Source organism: Xiphias gladius, chromosome 19 (genome assembly GCF_016859285.1).
Source record: "Xiphias gladius isolate SHS-SW01 ecotype Sanya breed wild chromosome 19, ASM1685928v1, whole genome shotgun sequence".
Taxonomy (NCBI): Eukaryota; Metazoa; Chordata; class Actinopteri; order Istiophoriformes; family Xiphiidae; genus Xiphias; species Xiphias gladius.
This window is the reverse complement of record NC_053418.1, coordinates 4513403-4528343: the sequence shown is the minus strand read 5'-3', so window position 1 is coordinate 4528343 and position 14941 is coordinate 4513403. Positions and strand designations below refer to the sequence as shown.

The following is a 14941-nucleotide window of genomic DNA, read 5'->3' as shown; positions in this document are numbered from 1 at the left end:
ATGGCGGCCTTGACTTCGCGTGGGGGCCCTGGCTCGTCTCTCTGTCCCGTAACCCGTAGCAGTGTGCTGGTGGCCCGGGATCATCGTTAATAATCTTCTAAATGATCACTGGACACTATTACGTTCATTTAAGTTTATGGTTGCGCCGAATATTTCCAGACATTTCAAAGGCCCGAGAGATTATTGGCCAACAAAAACGGTCTTCTTTGACACAGAAGAACTGAAAAATGTTGATATTAATGCGCCAACTGAAAACAGCGTAATTTAAAACACATTAGACAGACCGCGAACTATATTGTTTGGCGGAGGAGAAACATCTAGGCTTACGCTAGGTGTTTTAACTGGATTGTTTGGTTTTTCTTTTAATAAATGCGGTTCGTCGCTTGCGTCGCACACGTCTCGAGTAACTCATAACAAAACTAAGACGTGTTAAAGTTAACGAAGAGCTAACTTACTCATTTTTAAAGGCTAACCTTATCCTAATTCAGGACCCGGTACGTTTCCCTGGAGCGCTTCAACGGGAAGGCCAGGGAGTAAACGTCCCGGTAGCCCGGGCAGCAGCAGCGGCGGCGGCGGCGGCGGCGGGCCAAGCTCTTGCGGCAGGTGAGCGACACCTGTGGCGCCGACCGACCTTCATTACCAGCGCCGACCGTGCGGGGCTTGTGTTTGGCGCCGACTGCGCATGACCGCCGGTGAACAACTTGCCGCTGGAGCGGACAAGTACAAAGAGGCTGCCGGTGGTGCGGACGGGACGGGACGTGCGGTGCGCCGCGGGGGCTAAAGTATAACCTCGTACGGTCTTACTTGACGTTATTACATTATCCGGACGATCCCCCCCGAGAATCAGACTCCAAGGACAATCGGTTGAGTTAACAGAGAGGAGGAGTTGCATTCAAGTCCCAAACGAGCCTGGGAGACGCTCGGAGTCGGGTAAGTTGAACGCTTTGCAGTCGCCGGGCGCTTCCGATAAATGCAAAGGAAATACAGTATTCATTTCATCCTCCTTTACGTATTTACGCTCTTGTGGATATTTTTTGTACTTACACAAGCCTGCAGGAGCCTTTGGTTTAACTATCTGGATACGTTCAGCGTGCTTACGATGCATGCTCTTGTCTGGTCAGGTGGTCCTGCAGCGAACCAGACCAAGACAATCCCATGAAGCGCTGCTGGTTAAGCAGGATTACGTTTAAAGTCATCTGGTGTTTGTTTTGTTTTTGTTTTTTTCTTGTCGTACCTGCTCCTCACGGTAATCTGGTGTCGTTCCCCGACCAAACAAGCTCGTTCGCGCCAGACAGGTGTCGTGGGAAGTGCTGGAAGTACCTCACATGCTGCAGTAAGGGGGTTGAACTTTGAGCTCCAAGTGCAGGCAAATGCTCTACGGGCATAACAGGAAGCTAAGAAATGTGTCTTTATGCATAAAGATTGGACCGTTTTAGGCTCCATAGTGGTGGATCCTTGAGGGATTTTTGCTCCTCAAACAGTGACCCTTGTCCCCCCATGTGACCCGGTAGTCCCTCAGCATTGTGTGATTCACACTGACTCATCTTTGCCTGGGATTCAACAGTTCAGATCAGATTTGCCATGTCCCAAACATCCCCAACTCAAGCCTCTAAAAGAATGTTGTAGTTTCTCCCTTTCACCACACTCCTTTCCTTTGCCGCCTCCTCATAGTTTGAAATACAGTACAGTGCTCGGCTCTTAACAAAAGCCTCTTTATAGGCTACTGGAGGGGGCTGTCATCAACTTTGAAATGTTACATATAGTGCAAATGAAGTCGCCGTTGGCCGTTTCGGGTATCCAGTCTCCGAACCATACAGCGGAGTTGGTTTTCCCTCCACTACTCCCCAGTGATCCGGCATGTCACTTCCTATTTTCCTACTGTCAGAAGCTGTGCTGGGGAGCCGAGGCGTTTTGGGATCAGACCAGTGGGGACGTAGACCTGGATGGTGGTCCCTATTGTGCTGGTGAAGAGCTGGGGTCAAATCGGGGGCTCTTCATCTTCTACGGCTCGGAGGCTTTTCCACTATTCTTTAGAGATAAAGCGCTGAATTGATATGTCAAGGGGAAGAATATGAGCATTGTGACAGCGGTTTAATGAAATTCCTAGGCTTCCAGTGTGGCACTTTTGGCATATCCCTGAATCCATTTTTCTACACTCTGGTATAATAAGTACAGATTAGAAACAGTGATTTCATCCATTAGACTAAGCAAAGCATTCCTTCAGACATAAAAGTCCTTACCTGGGGTGTCTTTAGTAAACTTTTTTGAACAGTCACTGCAGGAAAAATGTCATAGTTTCTATAAATTACTTTTTTTAAATGTGTTTTTTTTTTTGGCTGTACTGGTTTTAAACTCCATTATAATTCAAGGCTGTTTTAAGACAATTTGGCTGCTTTTTCTTATAACATATATCCCCATTCTTAATGTATGCCTATAATTAAAGATTCAACGTATTCATTCATAAGAATATGGAAATTTTAGTGCTCTCATCTGCATCAAACCAGCGTTGATTCCCAAAACGTAAGATATACTTACCCCTAAATACCCCTTCTCCTGACGTCGGTTTGTATTTTGAGTTCAGTTGTGCTTCGTGATGGATTATTAACTTTATCCATTGTTTTCCAGCCAAGTAGGTACAGTATGTGGACAGGGCAGTTGATTCTTTACACCAAATAACGCTGAACACATTTCTACCAGTGGGCAAAATATTAGAAACACCCCTCAGTTTAACACAATGCAGCTCAAAGGCACCGCAAACTACCACAAACTACAGCCTCCAAGATGACCATAAAGTTGATTAAGTATCTCTCTAAAACAGGAACTGAGCATTAAATCTTCATGAAGATAGGATTTTTGGCAGCGCTGTTGTATTGGACCACATTACTTTTAGTTAGTGAACTGAATAAACTAGCATTTGATGTATATTTGCGTTATTAAAGTGTTAAACTTAAATCTTGGTAAGAGGCTTTTTTTCTTCTCTCCCTACCTTGGCATTAAAGCCAAAAAGTTTGTTATGGACACAGCAACCAGCAGATCAGTCTTGTTTTGTGCTGCCACTGTGGAACAAGGTATACAGACACTATGTCTTCAGTTTGTTGTCAGTCTTTTCGTCTGTCTGCACATTCTTGAAAACAAATAATCAAAGAACAGTACATGGAAAAAAATAAATTTGCCATTTAAAGTTTTTTTTACCTGCAGAAGAGATGGTTTGATTTGATTCTTTGGACCTTGCTGCATAAATTTTTCATAATGAGGAAATGCATTTTGTAACTACTGTTTTAAAAAAAATAAATAAAAAATTCTCCATATAATTTGCGCATTACTGCAAATGTTAAATGGACTGCTTTACACTACATGCCGCATTCACCCATTCACACACACATTCATACAGCTCGTTTTCTATAGATACAGGGCTTTCTATACGTACACACGCTGTGGCATACCGATGATACGTCGGGGGCAATTTTTTTGGAGTTCAGTATCTTGCCAAAGGACACTTAGACGTGCAGACTGGAGGAGCCGGGGATCAAATCACTGACCTTCCAGTTAGCGGACGACCCGCTCTACCTCCTGGGCCACAGCTGAGGAAAAATATTTTGATAATTAAATATGTAAGGGTTGGACCAAAGATTATTTGCATGGTTGATGAATCTGGTGATTATTCTCTCGATTTTAATCTCTAAAATTTCAGAAAACAGTAAAAACAACAACTCAAAGATATGCAGTTTACAGCTCGAAGAAGTATAAGAAAACCAGAAAATATTCACATTCGAGGAGCTGGAACCAGTCGACTTGGTTAAATTTTGCTTAAAAAATGAGTTAAATGATATATTCTTAGTATAATTGCACTACATTGATTTTAGTGTGTGGGAAGCTCATGTGCCTCTTGTTCATTTCACTGACATGTCTTTGAGCTCAGACTGTTTCTTACTGTAAAAAGCTTAATGTTAAATCTGTACATTGTGCATGTACCCCAGCAAAACACACAGAGCATTCCTCAGCTTCTCACTGGTTTCCCACTAAACACCTAAGCAGATCTGGTGGAAGTACAGCCTGGCGTTGGTTGGTACATCAGGCTTAGCGGCACTCTGGGACCACATCGTCAGGCTGGTCACTCAGCCTTTGTGGACATATGGCAGAGGTCTCTCAATTAACACCTCGGTGAGACGAGCCTCCTGTCCGCATGATCAAAGCCTGGCCTCTGCTGCTCAGATGTGTCACCCCCCCCCAGCCACCGCCTCCCTGTGATTATGACTCCCATCCCTCCACTGTTTGTTTAGAGAAAATGACTTCCACTCCACCGCGCCGTCTGAGCGGGTTGCACGTCAACTCTGGCCTTGCTTTTCTTGCGGCTCTACAGTTTTTTTTGTTTGTTTTTTTTGGAATCTTTGCCGTGGTGTCTTCTCTGTAATTGTATGTAGAGGTGGTGCTGAGTTGTAATTTTAGTTTTGGTCAAACATCTGTGCATGCTTCTGTTCCATTTGTGCTCCTCTTGCATGTTTCACAGCTAAAAATACTGCCTTTTTTTTTTTTTTTTTTTTAACCTGGAAAGATGATTTTCTGTTCTCGTCTGTACTCCACTTCAATGCTGTATGACCCTGAGGAAACCGCTCTTACTGGTCGCAGTGCCTGACTGTGGAGGTGAAGCGAGTTGTTACAGCTGCTCAGGTTTTAAAGTGTGGGATGAAGACCTACATGAGCCTCAGGGACCGCCCTGTTATTACAAGATCAAATCTACTTTGAATGGTAAATCCACCAAACTAAACAATTAGAGCTCGGCTGCAAAAAAACTGACAACTGCACAAGAGAACATTATTGGATGAAAGCTAAATGTATTTAGTGAAATATCAGATTAGGTTAGAGATATCACATGTATATGTATCACATATCACAAGTAGCCTTCAGGCATGTACGTGTAAAATATAAAATAACAAGGCCAGCACAGCAGACTTTAAATTGCCTCGTTTAATGTAGTAAAAACAAAAAAGAAAAAAAGAAAAGTCAAGCTTCAGGGAATCCTCCTAAAAGATTTCTAGTGGCCTGGGGCAGGTGCCAGGCCAGCCCCGCATTGTTTGCTAGGAAGTCATTATTGGAGTGATCAAAGCACTGGCAGATCTGCTCAAAAATCTTTTTAAATCAGCGCTTGCTGGATTTAGAAGCTTAACAGAGTCTTGAGTGGCCTGCGATGGATTGCGAGACATTTGTGTTGGCTTGGTTCGGCTTTTTCATGCATTCACTGATCACAAATATTACATGGATTGCTGTAAGGCATATTATACAAACCATTTAAGTTACAGTAGGTCATTTTGACGAAACAAGGTCAGATAGGGATCTTTTATGAGTTGTGGCACTGTGTAAAGATGATCATTTTTAAATGGCTGATCATTGGACACTGTTAACCTAAGAATCTTTCTATATTTTGGTTTCCCATTCTTTGAATTGTGTGCCATGTTGAAGTTCAAAACAAAATGCATTTTGACTCGAGAATGCTTTAGGGGCTGTCACTTTTTGCAAAAATCTAGTTTTGTACGAAGTTTGAATGACACGCGATTCGTCCCAATGAATTCAAATGCCCACCCCTGTTTCCTTCCATATTAATCTTGCTATCTTACTGGCAGTCAGACGAGGTTGTACACTTGATGTTGCTCCCCTCGTCTGTGGTGCCTCCGCTGCCGCACTCGGGTGGCAAGCTAGCAGGTGAGTCCTCAGACTTGTTGTCGTTGTAGTGTAAGACAGCTGCTGTGTACAAAGCCCGACAATCAGCCTTATCCTTGCTGGTTACTTTGCCATCTACAATGTAGAAAAACCAAAATGCTTCCACACACTGCTTCTCAGATGCTTTGGTGCCGTGATTGTTCTCTCAGGAGGGCTCTGCTCGCCAGAGTCCAAGGCAATCTACTTCAGATGGTCCGTTGCGCTCATAGACTGTAAATTCTGAATTCCAGTTATTACAGTTCTTCCCCACATTTGAAACAAATGTTCAAAATTTCGAATAAAAGGTGACAGCCCTAGAATGCTCTCGCCAATAGAATAAACATTTCTTGAATAGATACCACATGGCAACCTGTGTTGTTGTTTACCTCGTCAAATATTATTTTTAGGGGCGTGAGGTATTTTTGCCACAGATCCCAATAAGAGTCCTTTTTAAAATTTAAGATTTCTTAAAAGGTTTTTCATATCTAGTACAGCTGATCATTTCCACACTAAGTACAAAGCATGTTAACTTGTTCAAAGATAAGGTTTTCAGGGGGTTGCGTACCAGACTATTTCCTGGAAAGTTACTGGTCGTGGCTAAGACATAATGTGGCACATAACCCCCACGTGAAATGGCAATTTATCATTTTTACACTTTTATTTTTGTATGGATTAAAAAAAAACAACAGCTGTTAGTTGGTGAGCTTTAGAGGTGCTACTAGGCGAATTTTGTTACCTTTGGAGCAAGCTAGGCTAGGGACTTACAGCTGTTTCCAGTCTTTATGCTAAGCTAAGTTAGCTGCCTGCTGACTTTAGCATCATATGTAGCCTACAGATATGAGACTCATGTAACTCTCGGCGAGAAACCAAGTAAGTGTATTCCCCAAATTGTCAAACTTTCCTCTTCAACTCTTTTCATTTTGGTAATGATATGGCCTTTCCTCTGTTACCACCCTCAGGTAAAATTATTATTATTATTATTTATTTATTTATTTTCCCCCCGTTAGAGGTAAGGACCAGAAAAAAAAAAAACAAAAGCAACATTGTCTCTCCTTTTTTCATCCACTCACAGGGCTGCTAATAGACTTAAAGCATTATTTTCTCATAGCTCACATTTCCCAGTGTGTTAGGAAACATCAAATGACTGTTAAGATTTTTCCGAACCAATTAAATTGATCCTTAAAGATGTTGTAAGTGTAATGAAGTGTAATGGAATAACACTGTTAAGAAATGTTCATCTTACGAACCCAACTTTACAGCTGCCCGGCTTTTGCTCCGTCTGGTTAATTAGCTACAGTGCTTCATTGTACCCACAAATAGCTTGATGAGAAGAAGCTGTTGTCTTGCTGATTGCAGACTTGATAACCTCTTCTGCCTTTAAGGCCTGTAGAGCTGAAGTCCCCATCAGTGGCATCTGCTGAAGCTGTGAAATGCAAAATGTGAAAATGCCAAGAGAACACAGTGAAATGAGTACGTATGTATTATCGTCACAATGGCATTGCAAAGAAACAAAGGACATGTTCATGAAACTCTATGCTAAATATCTGTCGCATTAAATATCAGAATACGTCCACTAGACAAAATCTTGACTGATGGGTTCCTTCCTTGGGACCTGGACCGGCTTTCATCTACTCAAGGATCTAGTCGTTTCAGCCGTACGGAGATTTGTTAGGTAATTTGGTCCCGCATGCTTCAACTTGTGTGAGATTTCTGTTGGGAAGAAAACTGTTGTGGTGAACGTGAATGAGTGAAGGTATTTCTCTGTGTAGCTGGGATTAACCCCGGCTAAACCTTGAAGTGTGTTTCACAAAGATGTTTTGTTTCCCGGTATGTTAATCCCTTTTCTTTCATTCATGCCTCCTCTCAGTCATCATTTGCTCTTTATATCAGAGATAATCAGCAGGAATCAACTTTCCTCCTCTCACAGATGAATTTTGTGTTAATTTCTTTTGAGCCATTTTCCCACTTTTTGCATACCCGATCCCTGGGTAATGCTTGATGAGCTGTTTGGATGAAAGAGACCAGATTAAAGTATTATGTTTTAGTTGTACAGATAACCAATCCTTGGTTTATTATGGATTTTCTATGAAGGTGGGTCAATGTCGACTTGGCGTGACTTTGTGCTTTTGTCTTTCTTTGGTCTCTGGTAGAGCTAGTGGGTTGAACCTGTGAATTAAATTAATTACACACCAAAAAGATGCCCCATGCTTGACACGGCTTTCTGGAAATTATTGTTTTGATATTTGACCACAATGGGAGGAGTGGCATAAAAAACACAATGTGGTCAGGCAGGGAACGCCAATTATCTTTCTTCTGCCTTCCCCATGGTTCAAGGGAAATGCAGATGATTTCCACTACTCTTCAATCCTGAAGATGGCTAAACTATCGCACACAACCACAACATTCAAGGAAAAAAAAAAAAGCAGCCTGTAAAATGTGTTCACACATCTGCCAGCACATACACAGATGTTGATACATGAGCTGATTACACTGGGCCTAATCTGCACACATTTGTTTTCTCACTCATGACCTTTTTTGTTATTTACATGACCCACCAAGAACTGGTCCGCACCAAAGTGCAAGCTCAGTAGGGGTTGAGTCGGTAGCGATAAAGTGCTGAAGTGCAATTTGTTCCTCAACATTACCACGGTTTCCAAATGCATAAGGTACTGTTCAGGGTTTTCTGCAAGGTTTTAGCTTTTGCTAAGTGACGCGTGAATGAACAGAACGATTTAACAGCTAGAGAACACCTCCATTGTCCAAAAAAAAAAATATTACAAAAGCACACTCAGGAGTGACATTATTCCTTCATTACAATGAACATGGCAGGTGTAGATAATTCCCCCTATTAGTGTTGTTTCATTATAAACTACACTGGCAATGTTGAAGATCTGTGTCACCCAGTGTGACCGTGTGGCTCTTGTACCCAGTTTTTTAAGAGTTTTGGATGACAGTGGAGACCTATGGCTTAGAGGAATTCTCTTTTTAAAACCCTCTAGCAGAAAAAAAAAAAATGTAAATACGATCATAAATACACATGGCTTTGACGTGGTCATCATCCAACACAAGACTGTCAAATCAAGGTAATTTGCAAGTCTTGAAAAGTCGTAAAAAGCATTGCATACTGAGAAACTGGTATTTAAATGCCTTTTTATATGTGGTATTAAAAAAGTCTTACAAAGTCTTGTTAAATGGAACTTGGTGAGCCTTGAAGAAACCATGAAAATGCTTCATGAGGCAGAGAGTGGGAATTGTGGACCAGCTGCGTCAGGTGCCGGCGGGAGTTTGCTGCCTAGCACATGGTTTCGAGTATCATCCCAGACATCCACCACACTGACGACCACAGACTACCACGATAATTGGAGCTTTATCTATCCGTCTTCATATGCTGAAGTACAGCAGAAATGATAGAGATCGGCAAAACATTCAGCACTATTGCATACCACACATCCGTGGCTGCCTGTCAGAAGGAAGCGTCAGTTTGTAAAAGCAGATCATCCCCAGCTTGTCATTATCCCATTAGATCTACTCGTGAATGAGACGCGAGTCGTCTGAAAAAGGGGGGAGTGAAAAATCCCGCGTGTTCTTGTACGTTAAGCAGGACAAGGCAGGTGCAAAGGGAATTCGGGCCTCAGTTGATACTGTGATAATCCCTCAGATATGCAGGCATGTACAGACTTTGCCTGTCAAGTTGAAGCATTCCACAAGAAGGCAGTCCGGTTCGATCTAGCCAGAGCTCAACCCTTATCAGGAGAGCTAACCAGCCATACACCGGTGGCATGCAAGCTTTGTTTACCTAAAAAAAACCACATTCTATTTATAAGGTAATGCACTGAATGTTGTATTTTCTCCACACGGCACACATTTAGTGAAAACCTTTGGTTTTCTGAGTTAGTAGTACTGGGTAAAATTCACAACACAGTGGAAGTCTAAACATAGCAAGAGGTAACCAAATTGTTGGTGACTTTCCGACAAAAAACTTCAGTTTCCTCTAATCGTGTAATAAGAGGTCAACAAACTCCAGACAGCAACGCTTAGCAGCTCAGAGCAAGCTATAGCTTTTTTTGTCAACACACATTGTAGTCACAAGTGACACTTAAAGTAAGGTAAGTAAAGAAGAAGTCATAAAGTCGGTTGAATGACTCAGTAATCTGAGTTCCAGAACCGTATCTACCAAAGGTCAGCTAACATTAGCCACCAAAACTTACCAGACCAAGTAGGGTTGTAGCAGAAAATCCCCTGAGTGTACTGAAAATTAAACATTGGCACGTTTTATTGCTTAGAAATTCAACTTTTCTATTTAAATCCCTGAGATTTCGTTGCTTCAAAAGTTGCACCCTCTCACTTTTTGTCTGTTTTTTTTATGACGCTTTCGGTCAAAAGGCCCAAGCGATGTACGATGTATGATTTCTCTGGAAAAAGGGCTCACTTGCTGATGTTGGTTTGAAAGTTTCGTAGGCTTGATTGGTCCTCTTCAGTGGATGCAATATGTAGGTGAATTTGTGGCGTCTCTTAATTAGGAGAGTAGACAGTATTACTCCACTTGAACCCTCTCTTCTAAGTATGCTCAACCTCTGCGGGCTTAAAAGGTGGCTTTGAAAAGTTTGTAATGTGCTTCTTCACAGAGAGAATAGGCTGTGGGCGGCTTGTATTCCTGTCTGGTAAAGTGCGTGCTTATTATTATTTTTAGATTCTGATAATAAGATGCGACATGGATTGTATTAACATTTTCTATTGTCCATCCACGTTGAGCCTGGGAGGTTTGAATTTGTCACTCAGAGAGTTATTTCCACCGTAAACAAAACGCCAGACTCAGTGCCTGTAGTTATTACCACTTGATTAAGTTGGTTCCTCTCCCCGTATGGGCATGACGGTGGCAAAGCTGACGGCCAACTGCAACGAGAAGCCTCCATGATGTCTCTGTGCGTGGCCGTTGTTCGCCGCGAAATAGTTACAGCACGCACCTCCCCCTAAAACCACGAATCGTCATTTTCGAATTTCAGTTTATGTACGAGATAACAGATTTGACTATTTGCCTAATTAGTCGGCTTTATGATAGACATAACAAACACTTCCTGACTCTAGCTCCGTGCTTAATGTTCAGATATAAGAATGATATCGATGGTGTTATCTTGTACTTGGGTAGAAAGCAGATAAGTGCGTTTTCCAAAATGTTGAACTACTCCTTTAAGGAGTCATTTTACATGATTCTTACTGAAATGAGTGGTTAATTCATTGACAGAGGATTAGTCTGGAGAATCTTTGACAATCAATTAACTTTGTGGGGTTTTTTTTGTTTTTTGGTTGTTTTTCTTTATGCAAAGAAATTCACCAGGTCCAGCTTCTCAAATGTTAAAATTTACAGGGTTTTCTTAAAGCCGTCTCCTGAGGCTTTCGGTATGTTTGATTGCCATTTTTTTATGGAGCAAATGAATGGCCGAGAAAATAATTTGCAGCTTAATCGATAATGAAAATAATTGTTAGAGTCAGCCCTAGGCTTTCTGCTCTTTTCCTGCCTTGACAAAAAAAAAAAAAACAGCTGTTGGAATACTTTTAGTCCAGTGTAAATCAGCTAACAGTTGAAAGCAAACTGCAGTTAACCGATCCCTGAAAGTGGTGTGTTTCAATCTTTAATGAGAGGTGAGGCGTACTTTTACATGAAAATCTTGCCCTGTGCAGCCTTTTACCTTAAGTCTACTGGAAATGCCCCCAATTTCTCCACACTTCCCACTATCCTCTACACCACATAAAGAGCTGCTGAATTTGTCTCTTGCCAGGGATGCCACTGTTTATGGCTGAGAGAGCCCCAGACCCTCGGCCCACTAGTCACCAGGCTGCTCATATTACAGTCCTCCTCACTGGCCGTTATTGTCATGTTACTGTGTGTGTGTGTGTGTGTGTTTGGTGTCTGAGCGGCTGTGTTGTGATTGGCTCCTGCTCAGCCGTGTGAGACAGCGCCGGGTGACGTCTCCATGTTAATCCCTCATTTCTCTCTGGGATGTTTTCCCTCTGGTTGTACTGGGAGCTGTGTGTGAGTTGCAGCTGAGGGAAATGCATTCACAAAATAACTCCGAGACGTTTTTGACATGCGGAAGGTGAGTGCAAAGTATGTTTTTGGGTCAGTAGTTTTGAGTCAGTCTGTGTTTGCTGATACAAACGCTACATTGTTTTCTTCAGACGTCTTAATATTTCGAGTTGCATGTTTGGACCCGAATAACCTTTTTGATGTCTGATGTTTTTTTGTTCTCTTGTTTTTTTTTTGTTTTTTTTTTAGCCATAGATAAAACATGTATGCTCAGAGCTGCGTTATCTCTATTCAGAAGATAACTGCAAACTTCCAGAGAACACAGGAAATATGCACTTAGTTTGTAGATTCATGTTCTGAATGTTTCGCCGTTGAGTGCGTTTACATGCACACATGTAGCCTGGTTATGATCAGGCTTTTGGAGAATCTTGGTCATATTTTATGCATGTAAACATCTTCTCATGTTCTGGTTTTGAGAAACCTTGATATGCTACCTGGAGCACAATGACCGAAACCAGGATACTGTGGCATGTAAACACCATATTCAAGGTTTCTTAACATTCTTCGTTCGTTCAGACCGTTGTTGCTGAGGGACACAACTGTGCACGCCTGATCAGAAACCTGGATACTGTAAGAATCATGTATACTGTCATGTGAATAATCAGGTTTCTCGGGTTTAATGTAAACACCATATCCTGAATATGATTAAAGCTGCATGTACAGTGTATGCACTTACTGCTCCTTCTTTTAAATGATTATCCGCTATGAACATGCAGGTGTGGAAAGTTTTATTGTCTGGAAATGATGACACTGTTGTGACACTGGGACATTTTCCAAATACTAGGTCGTTCGATAGAACTTCATCAAACTCTGTCGCTGTTAGTGTTGATGTGATTTCTTGAAGTCTAGTATGTGGTTGGGGGGTGGTGAGCCCGAGCAGCACAGTTGATATCTGTGAGATGGTGCAAACAGGGTCGAGGGTCTGGTCAAGGTTTTGTTGGGGGTGGGGGGGGTGGGTGTCTGTTGTGTCTACAGCTGCTGCTCTACACATTCCCAGTGAAGATCCAGTCACTCTGACCTCACGGCTGGCTGAGCCTCCAACTTTTTTGGCTGGCATGTGTGGCTGGCAGTACAAAAACTGGTATGTTGTGTTTATGTTTTTTTGTTTTTGTTTTTGTTTTGTTTTTTTTAAATTAAAAACTAGACATTTCTTTCTTACTTTGTTTGAGGATGCTTTCGCACGTAACTTGTTTGTTGTGGTTCAAACAAACGTGACTGTTTGGCTCGTTTCTTTTAGGCTGGTGTGAAAGCCGTCAGTTGAGCTCTGGTGCAGACTAAACAATCTGACCAAGACACACCTTTTTCAGACGTTCACAGTCCAATCCCAAGAAGACTGGTGTTCACTGGTGGTGTTAAAACAGAGCCAGGTCAACCGCAGAATAAATAAATGCATAAGGAGCAGTGAATTGTAGCTTGGCCTGCCCACAGTCACCGGAATTGTTCTCCCCACATGGGTCCATGTAAAGCGCTGCGGATGCAGGATGACAGTCACCACAACTGTCCAATGAATGAGTTACCACATGAAAGCGGCCTAAAACACATCCGGTGACGTATTTATCACACAAGTAGTAAACTGAAGGGTCCTGGCGCACTCAGCAGACTTTAAAGGGCTAGTGCCGACAGACGCGTCACCTCTCATCCTCTGCTAAAAGTTGCATTTTAACACACCACACAAGGCCAGCCAATCACGAACATGCCCATAGCTTCGGCATGTGCGTGAGAAGAAATAACAGTAATATCAGTAGTCTGCTTTCTTGTTCCTTCCAGCAAGACTAAAAGTTTTCTTTGTGTGTATTAGAGCTAGACCGATCAATAAGCCGGGGTGACAAATCCGCCAATATCAGCTTATTGCAGCTAAATCATTGTATATGTTAGCCAGTAAGTAACTAGGTTTGAGGTAGGGCTGTCTCGTAAAAGCTGGTGAGCCGATGAATAAGTCGAGAAGATTATTTTTGTGAATCAACTCACTTTTCTTTTCTTTTCTTTTTTTTAACTGCCACACAGTACAGAGAACAATGCAGGAGACAGAGTGTAGCAGGCCCTAAACTCTCACAAACCAAGTCCAGTCTTAAAACAAGAGAGACACAAAACTGTGACAGATGCAGAGACCGTTTATGGCAATGGAGGGCAGCACAACCCTGGACAATGTGAGACGAGACAAAATATGGATAAAAGAAACCATGAACCAACGTTATATCAGATCAGATTTATCGGCCACTGGTTACTCTAAGAGCAAGCTGCTAGCCTGCAAAAATTGGCCTACTTTGGCGCTCTTGTGGAAGTAATTAGGAGGACACTTGGGAATTTCTTGTTACGTCACAAATTGTGGCGGTTGCGACACAGGTGGCAGCAAATTTCTTTCATAGGAAGGCGCTAACATCAATTCACCCGGTGTCACAACCACTGAGTGAAATGAGGCTTTCGCTCAGTCGAAGTGAACTCTTCCAAGCCGTGGTAACAAATTATCAAGGCATTCTTTTTAAATTTGGAGTGAATTCATGGGACAGTTTACCCGTCTGGAGAACTTCTCCTCCAATTAAAGTACATGTCTGATTTCCCCCGCGCCCGTGACAAACTGCTAGGAAAGACAACAGAACTGTGAAGTGGTACTGAGATTGGAGGCAGAGCTGTTTCTCCCAGTTTGAAGTCTTTCATAAAACTGGCCACACGCCTTTGTTTGAGTGTATAAACATCTCCCCGATGAAGGCTGGGCATTTCTCAGTAAACTGTTAAACTGCAGCAGTAAATGATTTCCTCTCGTGGTCGGAGGGCCTGTGTTTACAGTGGAGATTGACTCCCCGGTGACACCATTGATCCTATCTGCTCGGGCTGAAGCTTCTGTGCACGTGAGGGCCCGCTGTCGGCACACCACATGGGGAGCGTTTTAATATGAGGCTGCCTTTTACGAGAGGCCGTGCTTCAACATCCCGCGTTAATTATAGAGAGAAAATACTTGTGTGGTCTGTAATCAACACATAGATGATCGAGTGAGTGCTGAATATTTGCTATTTTTTTTCTTTTTTTTTTTTTTTGCGAAGAAGACTTAAGAAGTGTGAAAATTCGCTGCCGATAGCACAGCGAACGATGTCCACAGCGTTTGACTGTGTGACTTCAGTCCTCACCGCCGCGCCGTGCTGAAGTCAGCTCAACAATGGCCCTGCG

The 14941-nt window shown here is 42.4% G+C and overlaps 1 protein-coding gene across 2 annotated transcripts in view; it reads left to right on the top strand.

The window, feature by feature from the left end:
- Window positions 1-658: 658 nt before the first annotated feature.
- The window catches only part of kank1a (KN motif and ankyrin repeat domains 1a), a 69785-nt gene continuing 55502 nt past the window's right edge, over window positions 659-14941 (top strand). For both annotated transcript variants that reach the window (XM_040154239.1, XM_040154237.1), the window contains exon 1: window positions 659-930. The gene's annotated coding sequence lies outside the window, so the exon portion shown is untranslated. The remainder of the gene's footprint in view (window positions 931-14941) is intronic.